The sequence below is a fragment of the Rhinolophus sinicus genome, linkage group LG04, assembly GCF_036562045.2.
Source record: "Rhinolophus sinicus isolate RSC01 linkage group LG04, ASM3656204v1, whole genome shotgun sequence".
In the NCBI taxonomy this organism is placed as follows: domain Eukaryota; kingdom Metazoa; phylum Chordata; class Mammalia; order Chiroptera; family Rhinolophidae; genus Rhinolophus; species Rhinolophus sinicus.
The window spans coordinates 75,697,235-75,714,622 of record NC_133754.1 but is presented as its reverse complement, the minus strand read 5'-3'; the positions used below and the strand labels follow the sequence as shown (position 1 = coordinate 75,714,622).

The window sequence follows — 17,388 nt, the reverse complement described above, 5'->3', positions numbered from 1 at the left end:
TGACCATAGTGATATTCAGCAATGAGGTATGTAGCACTTTTTCTAGGATGAGTTTGCAAACTTAATTGTCCGAACTCGTGTGTGTGTGTGTGTGTGTGTGTGTGTACTGGGGGTACCAAAAAAATGTTCTATTATTGGTATATATTGAGTATTATAATTTTAATACAGTTTTTTTCCTTTCTTAAAAATATGTATCCATTTTTTTGGCACCCTCTGTGTGTGTGTATATATATATAAAACTTTAAAATGGAGTCAGAGCTGCCATGACAGAGGAACTGCCTTGCAGGTTCTGTGATTCAAACCTTTGGAATGTTAAAACAGGCAAAATAACCTTTGGACTGGGCCTAAAGCAGCCTTGTGTCCCAAAGAACTGTTTGCAAAGATAACAAGAAAGCAGGTATTCTGAGTACCCAACTGATGACTACAGGACTGAAAATTAAAAACATTGTTTAGAATTAGCATCACTACGCTAGTTTATCTGCACCTGTAGGAATGCCTTCTATTAATATACCATGTTTCCCAAAAAATAAGACCGGGTTTTATATTAAGTTGTGCTCCAAAAGATGTATTAGGGTTTATGTTCAGGGGATGTCATCCTGAAAAATCTGCTAGGGCTTATTTTCTGGTTAGGTCTTATTTTCGGAGAAACATGGTAATTGTTCCCCTTCCCTTTCTCATAAATACCCCTTGCTTTTGTCTCTTAATTGTGCTATTTGGGTTTATGTCTGAATCAGTGATTTCTGAATAGCTATTTTTATTTTTTATCTCAAACAAATGTTTCTTGCCTTACTTTGAATGGCCTTTTATTTTTAGGTTAACAGTACTAATTCTGAAACATATGCTAATTTTCAATTCAATTTAAGAAGTACATCTGTCTAAATTAGAATGAGTACACTTTTGCCATAATCCACATTTTATTATCATCCAATAGTATGCATAAATTTACCACATAAGAATAAAAAAGGGGGAAAACATGAATACAGTAAATGTTTGAGAAAAATACTTTTCCATGTTACATATGATCATATATTTTATTTGTACAGGCTCATATATTTATGATTTGGGCAATTTGGCCTCATATACAAAGTATAAATTGACCTGGAGAGTATAAGCTCCATGATGGCAAGAACTTCTGTTTTGTCCATATAGTGTAGTGCCTCATTCATAATAAAAGCTTACCTCATGCCAAGGAAAACTGAATGATGGATGAACAAAGGCAGGCCATGTAATGTATACTGAACAGTGAATACTCTGAGGATGATCTTTTGAAATTTTTTTCTTACTTTTCTTATTTTAAATGCCTTAGGTGATCTCTTTCACGTGGTGTATTAGGACATACCCGTGAAATGGAATGTAACGCAAGCATCAGTGCTCAGATTTGCTATCTATCATACTAGGCAGTCTTTTAAAAATGTGAAGAAAATAAGATTGTTTTTTCCCCAAAATACATGCTCTCAGAGGGGCCACTTTATTTTTTAGGTCAGAGCGCTAGTTAACAAAGGGAAATTGTTTGGCATGTACATTGCCACAAGACTTTTAATTCTTTTCGAACTCCAATTGAACTGTATTTGGTTCCAAAGTAGAACTAATCATTCTTAATCCGGAGGTAAAACCATTTCTGCTGGTAAACAGGCCCACTGACACGGACCACAGAAAAGCAAGTTGGCAGTGATCAATTTTCCAGTGGTATATCTTTCGAATAACCTCCCAAATTAAAGCGGAGGCAAGTTATAACAGTAAAAAGGAATTGATGAAATATTTATATCTAGAGATTTTTGCTTGTTTTCTTTTTAATTTCTATCGCTTAGCATTGTACATTATAATTAAATGTGTAAACATGATTGGTGCCACACAAATGTGCTTTGGTCCTCGGCTATATGCACCTCCTTACTTTGAAAATTTCATAACTTTAAGTAGATTTAGAAAATATGGACAAGAGAAAAGAAGGAAAAAAATCATTCCCTATCTCATCTCAAAGAAAAACCTATTGACCTCCTAGATTGTTTTTGTTCTTCCCGACTTTATTGTTGTGCTATTTCTGGTCTTTGAGAATAAAGAAACTTGGTGTGCTCTTCCAAATAAATGTTTCCATAGAGCCAAAAACAAAACTATAGAGAGAATGATAAAATAGGAGTTATAACATTGTCTTTTGGCTGATCTGTAGTTCCCACAAAATAGGCAGTCTAGAAAAATGTTCGAGTGCGGGGTTTGGAATGTGGCCGACCCAAGCTGAAGCCTACCTTCCTCACAGTGTGATCCTGTGCAAGCTGTTTAACTTCTGAGAGCCTGTTTCCTCTTCTGTAAAATGAGAAGAATACCCTCATCAGAGTGTTTTTGTGAGTAGTCAATGAGAGGTATTTGAAGAATTTGGCAAGCTGCCTGAAACAGTATGCACTCAATGAATTGTAGCTATTATTATTATTTATAAGGATGCTTACTGTTATTTTACATTCCTAACTAACCTTGTAGATCACAAAGCTCAACCCCACGTGACATGAAGATTAATTTTAGATCAGCCCCAGAAAAACACAATTAAGTAGATAAATCTATTGGGAAAAGATCATAGAAGGCATTCTTAAGCAAGTACTTTAGGACTGCAGGATTAATTAAAATTCTACTCCATAGGCATAGTTAATGGCACGATGGCTATTCTTTGCAATTAGAACCTTTAGAAATAGTGATCTCCCCTATTCTACCCTAATGTCGTGTTTGCAGTTAATACCCTGCATAATTTATGACCCAAAGATTAGTTGGCCTTAATCTGATATAATTCAGTTAAGGTCAGAAGATACAGAAGTGTGTTGCTAGACTCTTAGAAGTTTCTTTGAGTTTGAAGTTAAATTTCAAGTTTAAGAACTATGTGATCAGTGAAAGCCTGGTGTGGTTTTTTTTTATATTAAGAAGTTTTAAATTTAATTAGTTATCGATTGTGTAAATTAATTTTTATTTTTATGTAGTTTTTGCTCTGGGCCTCGTCAAGTTTGATTTGTCAAGACGTCTGGGAGATCCCCATCCCAGGAGATGTTTTTTAGATGTTATTTATTGAGAGCCAGTTACATACGTTATGAATTATGTGTTAGGCACTGTTACATGAACTCTGCATGAATTATTTCATATGATGGAACTAATGGTCCTATGATCTAGGCACACTATCCTCATCCTGCAGGTACCAAATCTGTAGTTGAAAGATTTTAAGTCCCATGCCCACGAAGGCCAAATCCACTACTGGACCTTACTTTACAGGTCCCGCAGGCTGGCTCCCTCCTTTCCTGAAAAATCAGAGGGACTTGCATGCAGAATTGGAGAAACCTGTCTTGGCCGAAGCACATACAAAGGGAAAATAAATTATAGGATATCGAAACATTAAAAAGTACTTAATTCAAAAGAAAAAACTAGTCATATTTACTGACTTTTGAAACTAAGCAACTGAGAATAAAGAACAGAATTGTTTACTAAATAAATAAATGTCACTTCCAACTGTAAGTTGGATTTCTATGATAATCACGGAAAGAAATGATATTAGGTTGGGGAGACAGGTCAGGGAAAGGAGAATGAAAAGAAAGATGGAGGAGGAGGAAGGACGAGACTAGATCGGAGCAAGGGGCTGTGGGGGGCACACTAACATTTATCAGTATCTGGGGTCATCTAGGTGCTTCGTGCTGTTCAATGAGGCAGATAGATCCCTAATTTCACATATAATGTACTGTAGGGAAAGTCTGAAATTGATCATTAGATTTACATTATTAAGGTAGGGGCAGTTCCAGTCACAGAAAACCATAAATATAAAAATCCAAATATTGCATTTTCAAACATTAGCCTGGAACTAGAGCTGCAGAAACACAGCCCACCCCAGACTCTCGCTGTTTTGCTCACATGAGGGGATTCCAGGTTATGTTTGCTTGGGCCAGTGCTCCTTCCCCCATCCTTTGAGGAGACTCAGTCTTCTGATTCCCATGTTGCGATGCTCTCTTACCAAGGCAAGGGGTGGGAAAGGATATTCTAGGAGGAGCTGTCAGATCCATAACAGGTTGGAGACTCAGACATGATGCAGGAATCAGGCTGATGATGTTCTAGCATAACTGAGGGCCGGCCGGTGTGGGGTGTGTGCGAAGGGTATAATGGGATTTGTGCATCCCAAGCACCCCAGCCTGAGGAGAAGTCGCTTTTCCTCTTACCAGGAAGAGTGGCTGCCCGTAATGATAGTGGTATCCCACAGTCGCTCAAACTCATCAATCGTGTTATTAAGTACATTGACTTTGATCCACAAAAGGCAAGAGTGTTCACATATAACACATAAAATCAAGTTATGTTCAGGGTGGGCTTCATGGGCCTGTGACATGAGCATTTGCATCTGATCCTGCGCTGTGAAGGACCAGGTACTGGGTTTCATCCTCTGTGGTCATCATCTTAAAGTTATTAATAATTTTTGAATAAGGTGTATTGCATTTTCACCTGCACTGGGCTCTGCATATTATATAGCAGTTACTGGTTGTATACAAGCTCAACACAGATAATCAAAGTGTACCGACATTTCTGAGACTCCAACCCACATCCCACATCCCACATCCTTAAAACACAGATCAAGGTCATGGGCAGTTGCAGTGATTCTTCTGCATCTCCTGCTACTGCATGAGCTCTCTTTATCCTCCCCCCCACCCCATAAGCTTTCTTTCCACCTTCACAGAAGGCTTTTATTCTGGTCACTTTGAAACATACATTTGCGCAGGCTCTGAAGGTCTAGCGCTCTATTGTTCAATATGGTGTCACCAGCCAGAAATGGTTCCTGAGCACTTGAAATGTGTCTAGTTTGAATTGAGATGTTGTAAGTGTAAAACAAACACTACACACACACACACACACACACACACACACACACACACACAATAAGTCGTTACTATTTTTATATTGATTACTTACTGAAATCATAATATTTGGGAATATTGGGCTATATAAAATACACTACAAAACTGATGTCATCTCTCTTTTTACCTTCTTTAATGTGGCTACTAGAAAATTTAAAATTATACATGTGGCTTGAATTTTCAGCTTAAATTTTATTTCTGTTGGTTTAGACCCCCCTCTTTTTAGAACCATGTTTTGAACTATTCCACCTATATATCCCACTTGCATCTCCACCTCAAAAGGTCTTGAACCAATTTCACTATCTTCTCCCTCAAACATGCTTTTTCCATGTCTTATATTCCCACAAGAGAAACCTGGTAACCAAATTATACCCTGTTCCCATCCCTAATTGAGTGCTAAGTACTATTGATTTTATCTTCATAATTTCTCTTGATTCCAGCACTTTCTCTCCAGACCTATTGTCCTGTCCTAGCTGAGGCTTTCAACCTTTCTTCCTGTCGTTTGTACTCTTCTCCTATGTGAAATCCTCATGTTTAGGCTTATCCCACCTCAGTCGTACTCTTTCCCAGCACAGATGTTTTGTAATGGAAATCTTTTTATTTCACTTTCCTGTCTGAACTCTTCCTGTGCCCTCTCATCTAACTGAATGTAGCACGATTACACCACAATCTGGCTCTGGTCTGCTTGTCCAATTTGACTTTCTATCTCTCCATGTCGGCATCTCGCATTCCAACCATTCCTAACGACTCTCAGTCCTTAGAACATGTCCCTCTTGCTTCTGTGCTTTTAGCACATGCTGTTCCTCACTCATGGTGGGTTGAGCACATTCCAACATGAACACCCACATAGTCTTTGGCCCCCAAACATTTCCTCAGTGATGCCTCAGGAGTTCCTCCACAAGCGGAGTGGATCCTCTGCATGTCACACACCTCTATTAATGCAAATCCACACTGAATTAGAATCACCTATTTTTAAGACTGTTTGACAGTCACTGTGTTAGATGCATTCCAGACACTTAGGAGACTGACTGACACATAGTAATCTTGACTGAATAAATCCCTCACTCTTTTCTCCCTGACCCACCTCTTTTGTTCATGACTGTTTTTTTCTCATGCTTAAGATATTGAAACTGTCTCTCTATACCAATTTCTCGTTGTCTTCATTTAATTTGATATTATGCTATCAGTTATATCTTTTTAACACACAAACATGAGCATTACTTTTCCCCACTTAAATAAATTCCAATGGTTCTCTTTGCTTCTGAAGAATCAATCCAAACTATTTAGCATGAGCCTGGTTCTGATGCTATCATGTCATTTAATCCTAATGACAATCCTCAGAGGTGAGTGCTATTATCTCTGTTCTATAGGTAGCGAAATAGAGGTCTAGAAAGGCCGAGGGACCTGTTCCTACCTACTCACTTAGCAATCACAAAGCTATCAGATATAATTGGAAAGGATATAACCAGCTAACTTATATTAACATTCCAAGAATTCAGATGACGATCTTCAAAAGTCTGGAAAAAGGACAGTTAGAGAACTCGTCAGAATATGGTCAAGCCCAGCTACAGGAAAGGGTGACTCCAGATATTCTTGCCCACTTGGCAGTTATGAACTCATGGCTCTAATGTATTTACAAATATAGTTTGATGATAGTGATAGAATCATTTGTCACCTGGCATTACAGTTGCCACATGAAATTCTGGTTTTATTTCCCGAAAGAACACACTCACCAACAATAATCTGACCTTTTGGGAAGTAACATTTCTCAATGTCAATCAATAAGGGACCATTCTGTTTTGATGGCTACATAAAATACTTTCACTCTCTGAGATGCATTAGATAGATCACATACAGATTTCTCAAAAATATTTTACCTTTGGTTGGAAATCAGAACATATGAATTTCAATTCAAATACTTTTCCTAATTTCTACTGAACTCAAAAGCTCTTTTGGTTGAATGACCCCATCCTAATGGAGGACCACGGATCATCTATATCCTAAATGTTAATCTCCTGTCCTCTTTACCTCCCAGGCTTTATCTGAATCATGCAAACTCAGCACCTTTTCTCAGAGGCTGGGATAGAAGAGGATATAATAAAATGACTGAGGAATCTGGGAACAAGGCAGTTCATGAATGGAACATTCCCTGGGAAACTTAATGTTACGATCATAATCTTTTAGTTCTTGACAGTTGCAAAATTAAATACCAGTGCCAAAAAGAGTGAACCAGAGATTTGAGGGCATGTTTTTCCCAATTCATTCCAAAGGAAGCAAAAGTTTAGGGTGCAATATGATTATGATGTGTTAATATACCACATAATATAGGTCAAGTTAAATTATTTTACCAGAGAACTGTCAATCTGAGGCACTGAAAGGACATTTGGGACATTGGGCCAAAAGGAAGGTGATTTTCAAATTAAACTAGATTGTTATTTGCATTGTCATTTGCTTTTATTTACATAATGAGGGTGATGGAATGCCCCTCTGCTATCAACAAATCTAAAATTTAATCTAAAAGATATTAAAAACACTGTGCACTTCAGAAGGAAGATTTTTTTAATTCAAGAAAAAAGTCATATTATTATATAAATCAACCAGTTATGTTAGTCTTACAAAATTAAATCTAGGGTAGAAAGGAAGTCAGTGATATAATCAGCTTTCAGACCACAAGTCATATAAAAATTATGTTTCTAAATAAAGTCAGTGTCAAAGAATTCAGATATATTACTAGTCATCTGAATTATTGCCCTAAAAAGACCCTTTTCCCAAAACAGATATATTTTCAACAAAGGAATAATAGTTTTTCTGGTAGAGGAGATAATCATGATTTTCTACAATTTTATTGCTTTCTTGATTGTCAGGGATAACTAACATACAGTTAAGTTGTTCAGGATATTAAATTCTGGGGTAAAAGTCTGTAGTGATTCAAATGAGCCACATCATTTTTGGTTGTTATGATTTCCTCTGTTGAGGAAGTCTGATGATTTTAGGATTACTTTGATATTTAGCTTAGTGTTTAATGTGAAAAGCATATTAACCAAAAACAATTTAAAAACCATAACAAAACAAACAAACATTTAAGGATGTGTGGACTGTATTAATTTTCTCATGATGAGGGTTATATGGAATCACATACAGTTTATATTACTTTGACTCCATCTCTTTCCCTTGGTATACATTTTATTTGTTGATATGTAATACAATAACCTATGTGGACTAATCATCCAGCTAGCCCTCATTTACTCTCAGCCATTCACGTGACAAGATGATAAGGGTAAAAACAGAAATAAAACACTATTGCTCTATCATGGAGTTCATCTTCATATGGAAAGATTAGACACATTGAAAAAACTTTATTAAAATGAGAGCATCTAAGAAGGAGCAACTAAATGTGATGTTTATTAATCTCCCTTGGAAATAATTTAAGATCACATGTAATACTTCTGGAAAATTCCAGTTAAAATATCCTTAAAAGTTTTGTGATTTCCTAGATCCTTTATTAAAAGTTAATATATGTAAAGCTTTTGGGATAGTAGCTAGAAAGAGTAAACTCTACATAATTTGTTATTATCAATATCTTTTGGATTGAAGAAATTGAATAATTTTTTCCTGCAGTTTATTGAACTCTAATTATTTAGGTTTTTATTGTTTTATTGAGTTTAATCAATCAGATATTTTGATTGACTATGTAAGGTTTTCCTGCTCTTTCAGTATTTAAATTGAAAATCTACCTTTTTCTATCCTGAATTCTATCCTGAATTCGCTGTTAAACTATATTCTAAAGACTTTTAAAAAAATCTTAAATTTTGTAAATCTAGGTTTAAACTTTTCTGTCTTATTCTTATTTTTCTTTTAAATTAACTCTTTAGTATTGATCATATTGCCATTGCTTGATGAATGTGACTGTAACCCAAAGTTTTAAGAAAGTTAACAGTAAAAATCAAATTTTCTTGGTTTTTGAATTATTCATTAAATGACGTGTTACATTTGAGCTTTATCTAAGCTTCAGGCTATATTCGTGTTTTATATCATTATTAAAATACAGTGTTTCTCACCAAGAAGACTGTATTTTATTTTTAAAATAACAGTTTCTAAAATTTTGCTCCCTTTTTTCTTCTCTGTTTTATAATTTCAAAAAAGTCAGAAAAACTTGTAAATTATCATTTTTCTCTCCACATTCAAGCTTTATCTTCTAGTCAATTTGTTAACATTAGCACAATGCCAGTGGAAGAACTGGTTGCTGAGAGCCACTTATTCATTCAACAGATACCGACTAAAAAAATAAAAAAATAAAAAAAAATGTATACACATTTTAAGAAAGGAAAACTATATTAAAATTGTAACACTCAATATATACTGATAACAAAAGATGAATAGAATACAAGTCACGTTTGACTTCTGCAATTACAGGAGGTGCTCAAAGTGGTTACCATCTGTGTTCAGACACTTCTGATTATGAACTACTGCTTGAACAACGTTGACCAAAGTGTCCACTTGTGTTCATTTTTTTGGCATCCCTGGTATATTGATTTGTTTGCTGAGTGCCTACAGTATTCCAGATGCTATTCTAAAGTAAGCTGAGTTTTCCCTGTTACTTTCTGCTCAAGCAATCGGTAACTTTTCCTGTCCTCTTACCCTTGCCACCCTCATGAACTTCCTTTTTAAAAACTGATTCAAGCCTGTACTCCAGGTATAACAAACACAAGTCTATTCACACTGTTCCAGAACAACTAAGTGGTTATAAAGTTTAAATCTTCACTACTAGTAATGCTATGTTATGTAAATGTCCAAATCTAGATATTGAGAGACAGGTTCTTTTAAAAGTTATTTATCCCCTCAGGATATAATACAGTATTTACTATACTGCAATAATATATGGGGCAGATTAAGTGTACCTATTTCAGAAAGTGCTCAAACTGTTCCCCAGATGACAACGTTAGCGCAAGAATAGCTGAAGTTATTATCTAATCTCTTTTCCTTTGTTAACTTTAGTACAGAGATTTCAAACCATTAGGTGTGAAGGCATCTCGATAATCTACAAAATAGCTCACTTTTAAGCAGCCAAGAGTAACTTTCTTAAACTTTTTTGGTTAATAGTGTAAAGTGTAGGAAGATCTTATGAGGCTTTCAGATCTGACATTAGCACTATTCAAAGAAGCAGAAGTACCTGATTTGTCAATAGTGGTGGATGGTTCTCCACAATCAGAAGCCTAAGCATCATTCTTTTTATCAATTGGGCTGCTGTCTCTACACATGGTCACCTTCATAGGGGACCAAATATCTCTGAAGAAGCCACCTACCCCTGACTAGAAGTAGATGTAGGGCCTTCAGTGTTTTAGAGGAGGACAGAACAAATATTTATACTAATGCATTTTCTCCAACATGGCTAATGGTCTCTTAGAATGTCTCATTTGCATATTTTTTTCTGTGCATTTAAAAAAACGTGCTTTATGCCTATCCCTGATTATACTCTCAGAGGATTTTTACAAGTGGTGCAGCTCTTGGTTAGAAGCCTATTTTTGCTGTAGCTTTTGGATTCCTTATGGCTGATCCTTAAAACCACATTAGTCTCTAAAGGATGTTGGATTGAATAGAACATCAGAAGGTTTGGAAACTCAGAGGTTTTACGCTGCCTCTCACGTTCATCTATTCCTGAAAAATTTTACTAGGAAAAAACCTGAAAATAAGAATTATTTCTATATTGATTGGACTAACTTTCCTACTCAAAGCAGAGGATAGCATTCATTATCAGAAAATATGTTTGATATGCAATTTACACCAACTATTGAGAAAACTATTGAAAAAAAAGAATCGAATACCTAGGTTAAGTTAAAAAATTAAAGAAAATAGGCAACAGTACAAATAAAATACCCAAATATCACTGGAATTTTTAAATAATGTTTTGTATTAAAAATAAAATTTCCTTATATTATAACATGGATATAAAAATAAATTATGAAATGTAATGAGACTATTGCTAGATTTTGGGGTTTTCTTTGAGATAGAAAAAAAAATTTTGAAGACCTTTGGTTAAATTCAGGAAAAGTGAAAGCTTTCTAGACTTTTTTCTCAAATAATGCTTTTTAAAGGTGCAGTTAATGCCGGACCTATGCTTCACTGTTTTTTTGGCTAAAATTCCTACTTGGTAAAATAGTACATTTCTACTTTGCAGACTAGGAGATAATAAAGTATAATATAGTTCTGTGTAGCTATGTCATGCTGCCAAAACTCAACATAAAAACCTGCCTTTGATGATTCTGTGTCATGTATTCAAATAAGGTCATCTTAACTGAGCTTAAGCTGGAATGAGAGTTCTGATCCGACACTATTTAGAACTCAGTAGTTACGTGTTTCCTTATAACTAAGTGTATATGTCTTAACTTTTTGCAGATATGATGCAGATAAAGATATTTTGAAAATCTCCTATAATTTTTACAGTGACAGTTTAGAATTTAAGGAACATATTCATTATTAAATTATTAGTTTGAGAAACTTTTAGGAAACTATCTAATACAATTGTATATTACTATACTTCATTATAAAACAACAAGAGCGCACTCATTTCATTTGAATATCAAACATAGTTACATGTAATTAAGGCCTTTAAAATATTTCAACTTACTTAAAATATAAAATATTTAAAATGATGCAGAAATACTATAAAGTCATGTTTCTCTAAATCTAATCACTATATACAATTTAAAATAACTGATTAAACATGATTAGTCTTTAAGATGTATAGAACCAATTTCAACTTGAGCTATTATTTAATTAGCATGCTAGACATTAAAATCACCTGAAAGATAGCCAAAATAAACCTTTAAGAGACAGCATGATAATTAAGAGTTGCTATTTATCTTATTTTTATTATACAATTAAATGCTGGAATATAATGTGAAAATGTCTAGAAATATGAATTTAAGTGATTTCCTAAATATTTTGCTTTATAATTCCAAACATTTGGATATTTTAAACTTCCTAATCTTTGTTATTTTATGTATAAAAAGATCATATAATATTAATTACAACTCTTGCTTTCAACATGAATATCTCAGAGACAGAGGATTATATATGTATTACTTCTTAATAAAATGCCTGATCCATTCTTATTTCTGATTACAACATTGTGGCAATTTTTCCAAAAAAAGGTTATAAAAATTAAGGCATATTTAAAAAATTAATAATCATGCCATCTAACACGGAAAAATGGTGGGAAGTCTCTGTAACCAAAAGTATGTCTGTATCAAGAGTTATTAGCAGGAACTCAAGCTATAGGGAAGTATAATGTAACTAGTGATTGCCAGTAACCTTTCAGGTTTATTTAGGAAAATTAAAAGAAATTCTATGATTGTAGACATTATTTCAATTATTGGTTTCTTTCCAGTTCATGAGCTCTACCTTCTTCTCCCCTCAGCATGAAAAAGAATTCCATTAGTACTGTTATAATCAGCTATTAATTATCATTAATTCAACATTAATTGTAAATGGTCTGATTTCAGAACAAATTTCTAATAAGGATACTTATTATACTTATTTTCCCTTGCAAATTTTATACTAGTAAATAGAAAAAGAGCTCCTTCTAGATACTAAAGCTTTCGAGCTATTTTATTTAAAACTGATTTGTTGCAAACTTTTCCCTCTGATGATTCTGATATATTATTGGACATTTATAATTTGTATTAAATTGTGTCCCTGAAGCCATATTTTCAAATCAGGAAAATGTAAGCCTCATTGCTGTTTTTAAATGTTTCCAGTTTCTCTGATAAAAGGCAGTATAGATAATAGGACTTCTATTTCAAGACCAAGCTTATATTTACAGTAACTAGTAAGAAAATAGTGAAGTCCGAGGTTACCAGTAAAATGTCTGAACGCCAAGTTCTATTACGCATAGAGATCAATAAATCTCTGGAAGCCTGTGAGCAGAGACAAATGTAATATGGTGCAGTGGACAGAACTATAGACATAAGATGCAGATGTAGCCAAAGAGGAAGGTGAGGAATTGTCTGGGGAGACATACTACGTAGATGGATTGTGAAGCATGTGTGACAGGTGGCTACTGGGGGAGAGTTAGAGAAAAAAAAATCTATAAGGAGGCTTTGCAGAAGTTTGGTATAGTGCGTTTGGGAAATTACATAGTATTTGATATTGCTAGTAGGTAAGTTAAAAAATGGCAGAAAATAAGGGTATATAAATAAAGAAAAGCCAAGGTGCAAAGTCTTGAACTTTAGGGGTTATATTTCTGCATCTGAGTCTCAAAGTTGTTAAATTAATAACTATGTTGATGTGTGGTGCACAAGTGGACTTAAAATGCTAAACTTTCACAGCATATCACCTGAAAAGGTTATTAATGTAGAAAAAATAACACAGGTATAAAGTTTGTGTGTCTCTCCTGGGCTAAGGCTCCTGTCGCACATGGTCCTAATACAAAGGCAACAGGACATGGTAGGCAGGTGAGCCTTAGGTATTTCCTCACTCTGTTCTTCTAAAACTCCCCCAAGAAAAACCAATACAAAATCGGTTTCTTGCTGCAGGTCCCTGCCTTGTGTTAATTCTGAGAACTCCTTTTGCAGTGTAAAGCTCTGACGGGAATTAAATTGGAGACTTTTATTACCTGTCATTTTGCTATAACAGAATTATTTCCTTGGCTGATATTTTTATTTATAAAAGTTGACTCAAAACTAGGTCTGTTCATTTAGCTGTTTTTTGGAAAGTGAAACACAAGTGAATTACAATGCTTTCCCTTTACCATGTTATCCCATACACTGTCTCTCACACATAAATAGACATTTTCCTATTTGTTCTCATCATTAAACGTTTGGATATGATTCTCTAGACTGAGATTACTTGGTCTGCATTTTTATGTCTTGAATATTGGTGGCATTTAGAACAGAAGTTTTGAAAAATATTCTCCCTATGCTATATAATTCTCTTATCTGAGGGCATATTGCTATATCTGTGAAACTGTGATACATGCTCGTATGTAGCAATGAAAACTGTATTACAATTAAACTTAAAAGGTGACTCCCGTGTCACTCATATTTTGAGAAAAGGTGACAAATAGAAATATATATCCTAGAAGTAAACCTGGGATTTGCCATTTACTATGTATTTTATATTTCCTGGTAGATTCAACCTTTAGTGGAGGTTTTTATTCAACGTTTTCAACAAAATATTTTTCCTTAAATATTTTCTGTAGCAATGTAAGTGATCTGATGTTTCTGGTGGACCAACTGTAGAATTGATTTAGGTAAAGCTGAAATGCTGCCGAAATAGCCTTTCATCATTATTTGGTCATTTCCTAACCAAGGATTTCGATTTGACTGACCAATTTCAATCCACAGTAACTGCTTTGTTCCTGAGAGACTATAAATCAAAGAAATACTCACTAAGGGGCAATTCCTATTGCAGTTCAAAGTTTGTCCTATTATCACGTAGCAACTGCCAGCAAACATCCGCTGCAAATATTAGTATACTGCATTTGTAAGAGGTGTATATTGTTTTTGGTTTCACTCTCTATCTCTGAAACCTATCTGCTTGTGAGAAAAATTGTGCAATAAGAGAAGTTTTTACCACCACATACTGTAGCTGTGCTTGAATTCACTGTGGAGATTTCACTTCCTTTCTTTCGTTGGAGTCCGAGCCGGGAGAGTACAATGGGTGTGTTGTGCTCTGGGTTAGCATGGCGTGCATGATACTCAGAAAGGATGTGTGAGCTGCTTCTAATACCTACATGTTTTGCTTCACAACTACCCACACTCAATCAAACTGCACACCCAGACTCTGAGCTCAGAAGAAGCAAGTGCAAAATCCACTGGCTATTATGATCTACATAGGGAACGGAATTCCTTAGTTTAAATATATACATTGGTGTGTGAAGCATTACAGTACATCAATTATGAGGCTTAAAAATAAGTGCTTCATAATTTTCAAGCCACTGATTTTCCATGTATTTCTTTTACTATACGTCAAAGTGCAGTTAATAAAAGAATCCATTGTTCGTAAAGGAGGAAGCTTGTTGGTAATGAAGAAGATCCACAATGACAGACCATCATGGTTTGTTAAAACAGTAAATATTTACATTAAACCCCAAGGAATATTAGTAATTCTTTTTAAATAATAGGATTTCTAGAACCTAAACTCACTGAAACAACTCTATGTATTGGACACTGTTTTGTGGAAGTGTGTGTGTGTGTGTGTGTGTGTGTGTGTGTGTGTGTTTGTGTGGCTGTGTACTTCCTTGGTAAATTAGGTAACACAACAAATATAAATGTGTTAGGTCAAGTTTTGCTCTGAGTTATTGTTATGTTGTGTTTTAAAAAAGGCAAAAAAAAAAGCTTACCTCTGTCAGTCATGGGGATACACAGGGACCTCCTTCTCAGCCACGGCCTCAGCGTGCAGGCAGATGCTCTCTGAGCCAACAATCTGTTAACAGGAAGCAGGTAAACCTGAGAGCGTCCGCCTGGGTTACAGTCCAGTGCCCATCCGAGCACACACCTGCTTCTTCAGACCGGCTGCTCATATGCAACAGCCATGCACAGGACCCGTGTTTGCAGACGGTAACACCCTCTTTTTTGGGTCACTAGTTTTCAAGGTAAGAAGCTAGAGAGCTGCTGAGGTAATATTGCAGGGAAGCTTTGCCTTCCCAAGACAAAACCTTTCTGCTGTCTGATAGCAGCAGATATGCAGCATTATCGCCCTGCATTCCACTTTCTCAAATCAGCTAATAGGAACAGCAGTCAACAGCCTGTCCAAATGGCAGCTTGCAAGCACACTTGGCTGTAATAGTTGTAAGCTAACAGGCCCATCCCTCCTCTCCTCTTTGAATAAATTTTAAAAAATGCTTCTTCCAGGGTAAAGCTCAGCAGAATATGCTACACTGTTTTCCATAAGTAAAATGGCTGGTCCTCTCAGCACGGCTGCAGACAGCTCATTGGGTTCCACTGGCTTTTCGTAGTCATAGCAACAACCAACAGACAGCCTGTAGACAGCAAGCATGGCTGGTCATGTGCAGCGCATGGACACAGCTTGATAATTTCTTTTCATCAAACTCATCACTTTGTGAGGAGGGTAGCTTCTGTTATCTTTCTAAATATTTCACCAATAATACCAGTGAGTGCTGAGTTTTCAGCTTTCAAGAGGAAGTTATGCTACACGAACCAGTGCTACACGAGAAATCAAGACAGGGAAGCCCTTCTCAATAGATAGATTTGGGTCTATCCAGGTTAACAACATGCAAACCACTGTAGAGACAATAATTAGAATCATTGTCAGAAAAGTTTCTGCCTTCATGTAGAATAAGCCTATAGGAGATTGGCAAATGTAGGCAGTTATACTTTTTGTTTTAAGTGATAATTTTGTAGCCACTTAATGGAAACAAAGCACTATGATTCATTATATGTGGTCAAAATAACCAAATTAGATGGGATATTTTAATAAGATGTTACCTCTGGATTTCATTTATCTAATTATTTTAATACTTTTTTTGTATTACACAATTTAAAATAGAATTTTAAAAGTTCTTTTTGTTTCCTATTTCAGAAAATGATTCTTTAGCTCATTTATAATTTATTTGCAATTTAAAAATACTTAAAAAAATCCAAACCAAATAAAAAATTTTTTGATTTAAACATTACTTTCTAGGCAGGAACAGTTTTACTTCCTCAGTAAGATGGATCACATTCCACCTTCCTTAAATATTCACCTTTTCAGGGAATTTCCCACGATTAACACCATTAAGCATTTACACTTTCCCTAGTGTTTTCTTTAATACTGTGTCACCAGTAATATTCTTTTTGACATATTTCCAAGACAGTGTCCATTTATTATTGTTTCTAGCAAGCTGTTTGAAAGTTGTGTTAACACTTTGGACTTGTCAACATAGAGGCTTCATTCGCTAGAAGTCATTGATTTAGTATTTTGTAAGTATTGCATTTCCTTACCATGTTGGCATAACAATCCCTTTTCCCTTCCCTTTCCAACCAGATGCCCATTTGGTAGGTTCCAGCCAGCTCAGGGCTGGCATATCTGCTGGAAAAGGGCCCTTCTGCTTGGTACACTCCTCACCACTTCATATTATTTTAAGCCCGCTTGCCTGTTCTCATTTAACTTACCTTCCCTTTAGTTATTTTGAGATTGCTACTCCTGAACTTGCCTTCAGCCTCATCATTTATTCTTCACTTCCCACATTTCAGCAATCTTGAATTACCTCCTATTTCTTACTTCCTTTCCTTGGAAGTAAGAAATTCCTGCTACCTAAAAGCTTCTCCACCAAAACCCATCCCCCGGGCAACTTTTTACCTGCATCCCAATCTGCCTCTGATTGTATCTTTCAACAACTTGCTCAAATGGACCGACCACCTCAGTACAGACGCTCACAAGTGGAGTATGCAGTGGTCTCCTCCGTGTTCCCACTGTACCTGGGATCTAGCTCTACTATTACAGTGCTTCTCATGCACTGTTGACGTATTAGCAGCTTTCTTTTCTTGTCTGACTCCCATCCTGCGCTGTCAACTCCTGGAAAGCC

At 35.5% G+C, this 17,388-nt stretch overlaps 1 protein-coding gene across 42 annotated transcripts in view; it reads right to left on the bottom strand.

Annotated features, from left to right (window-relative positions):
• SORBS2 (sorbin and SH3 domain containing 2) overlaps positions 1–17,388 on the bottom strand; it is a 312,617-nt gene that overhangs the window by 181,889 nt on the left and 113,340 nt on the right. For 40 of the 42 annotated variants that reach the window (XM_019736082.2, XM_019736078.2, XM_074329799.1 and 37 more), the window contains exon 1: positions 15,205–15,792. The exons of 1 other annotated variant lie outside the window; for it this stretch is intronic. The gene's annotated coding sequence lies outside the window, so the exon portion shown is untranslated. Of the gene's footprint in view, positions 1–15,204; positions 15,793–17,388 lie in introns of those variants that run through there. One more of the 42 variants, XM_019736081.2, reaches the window with a different exon arrangement.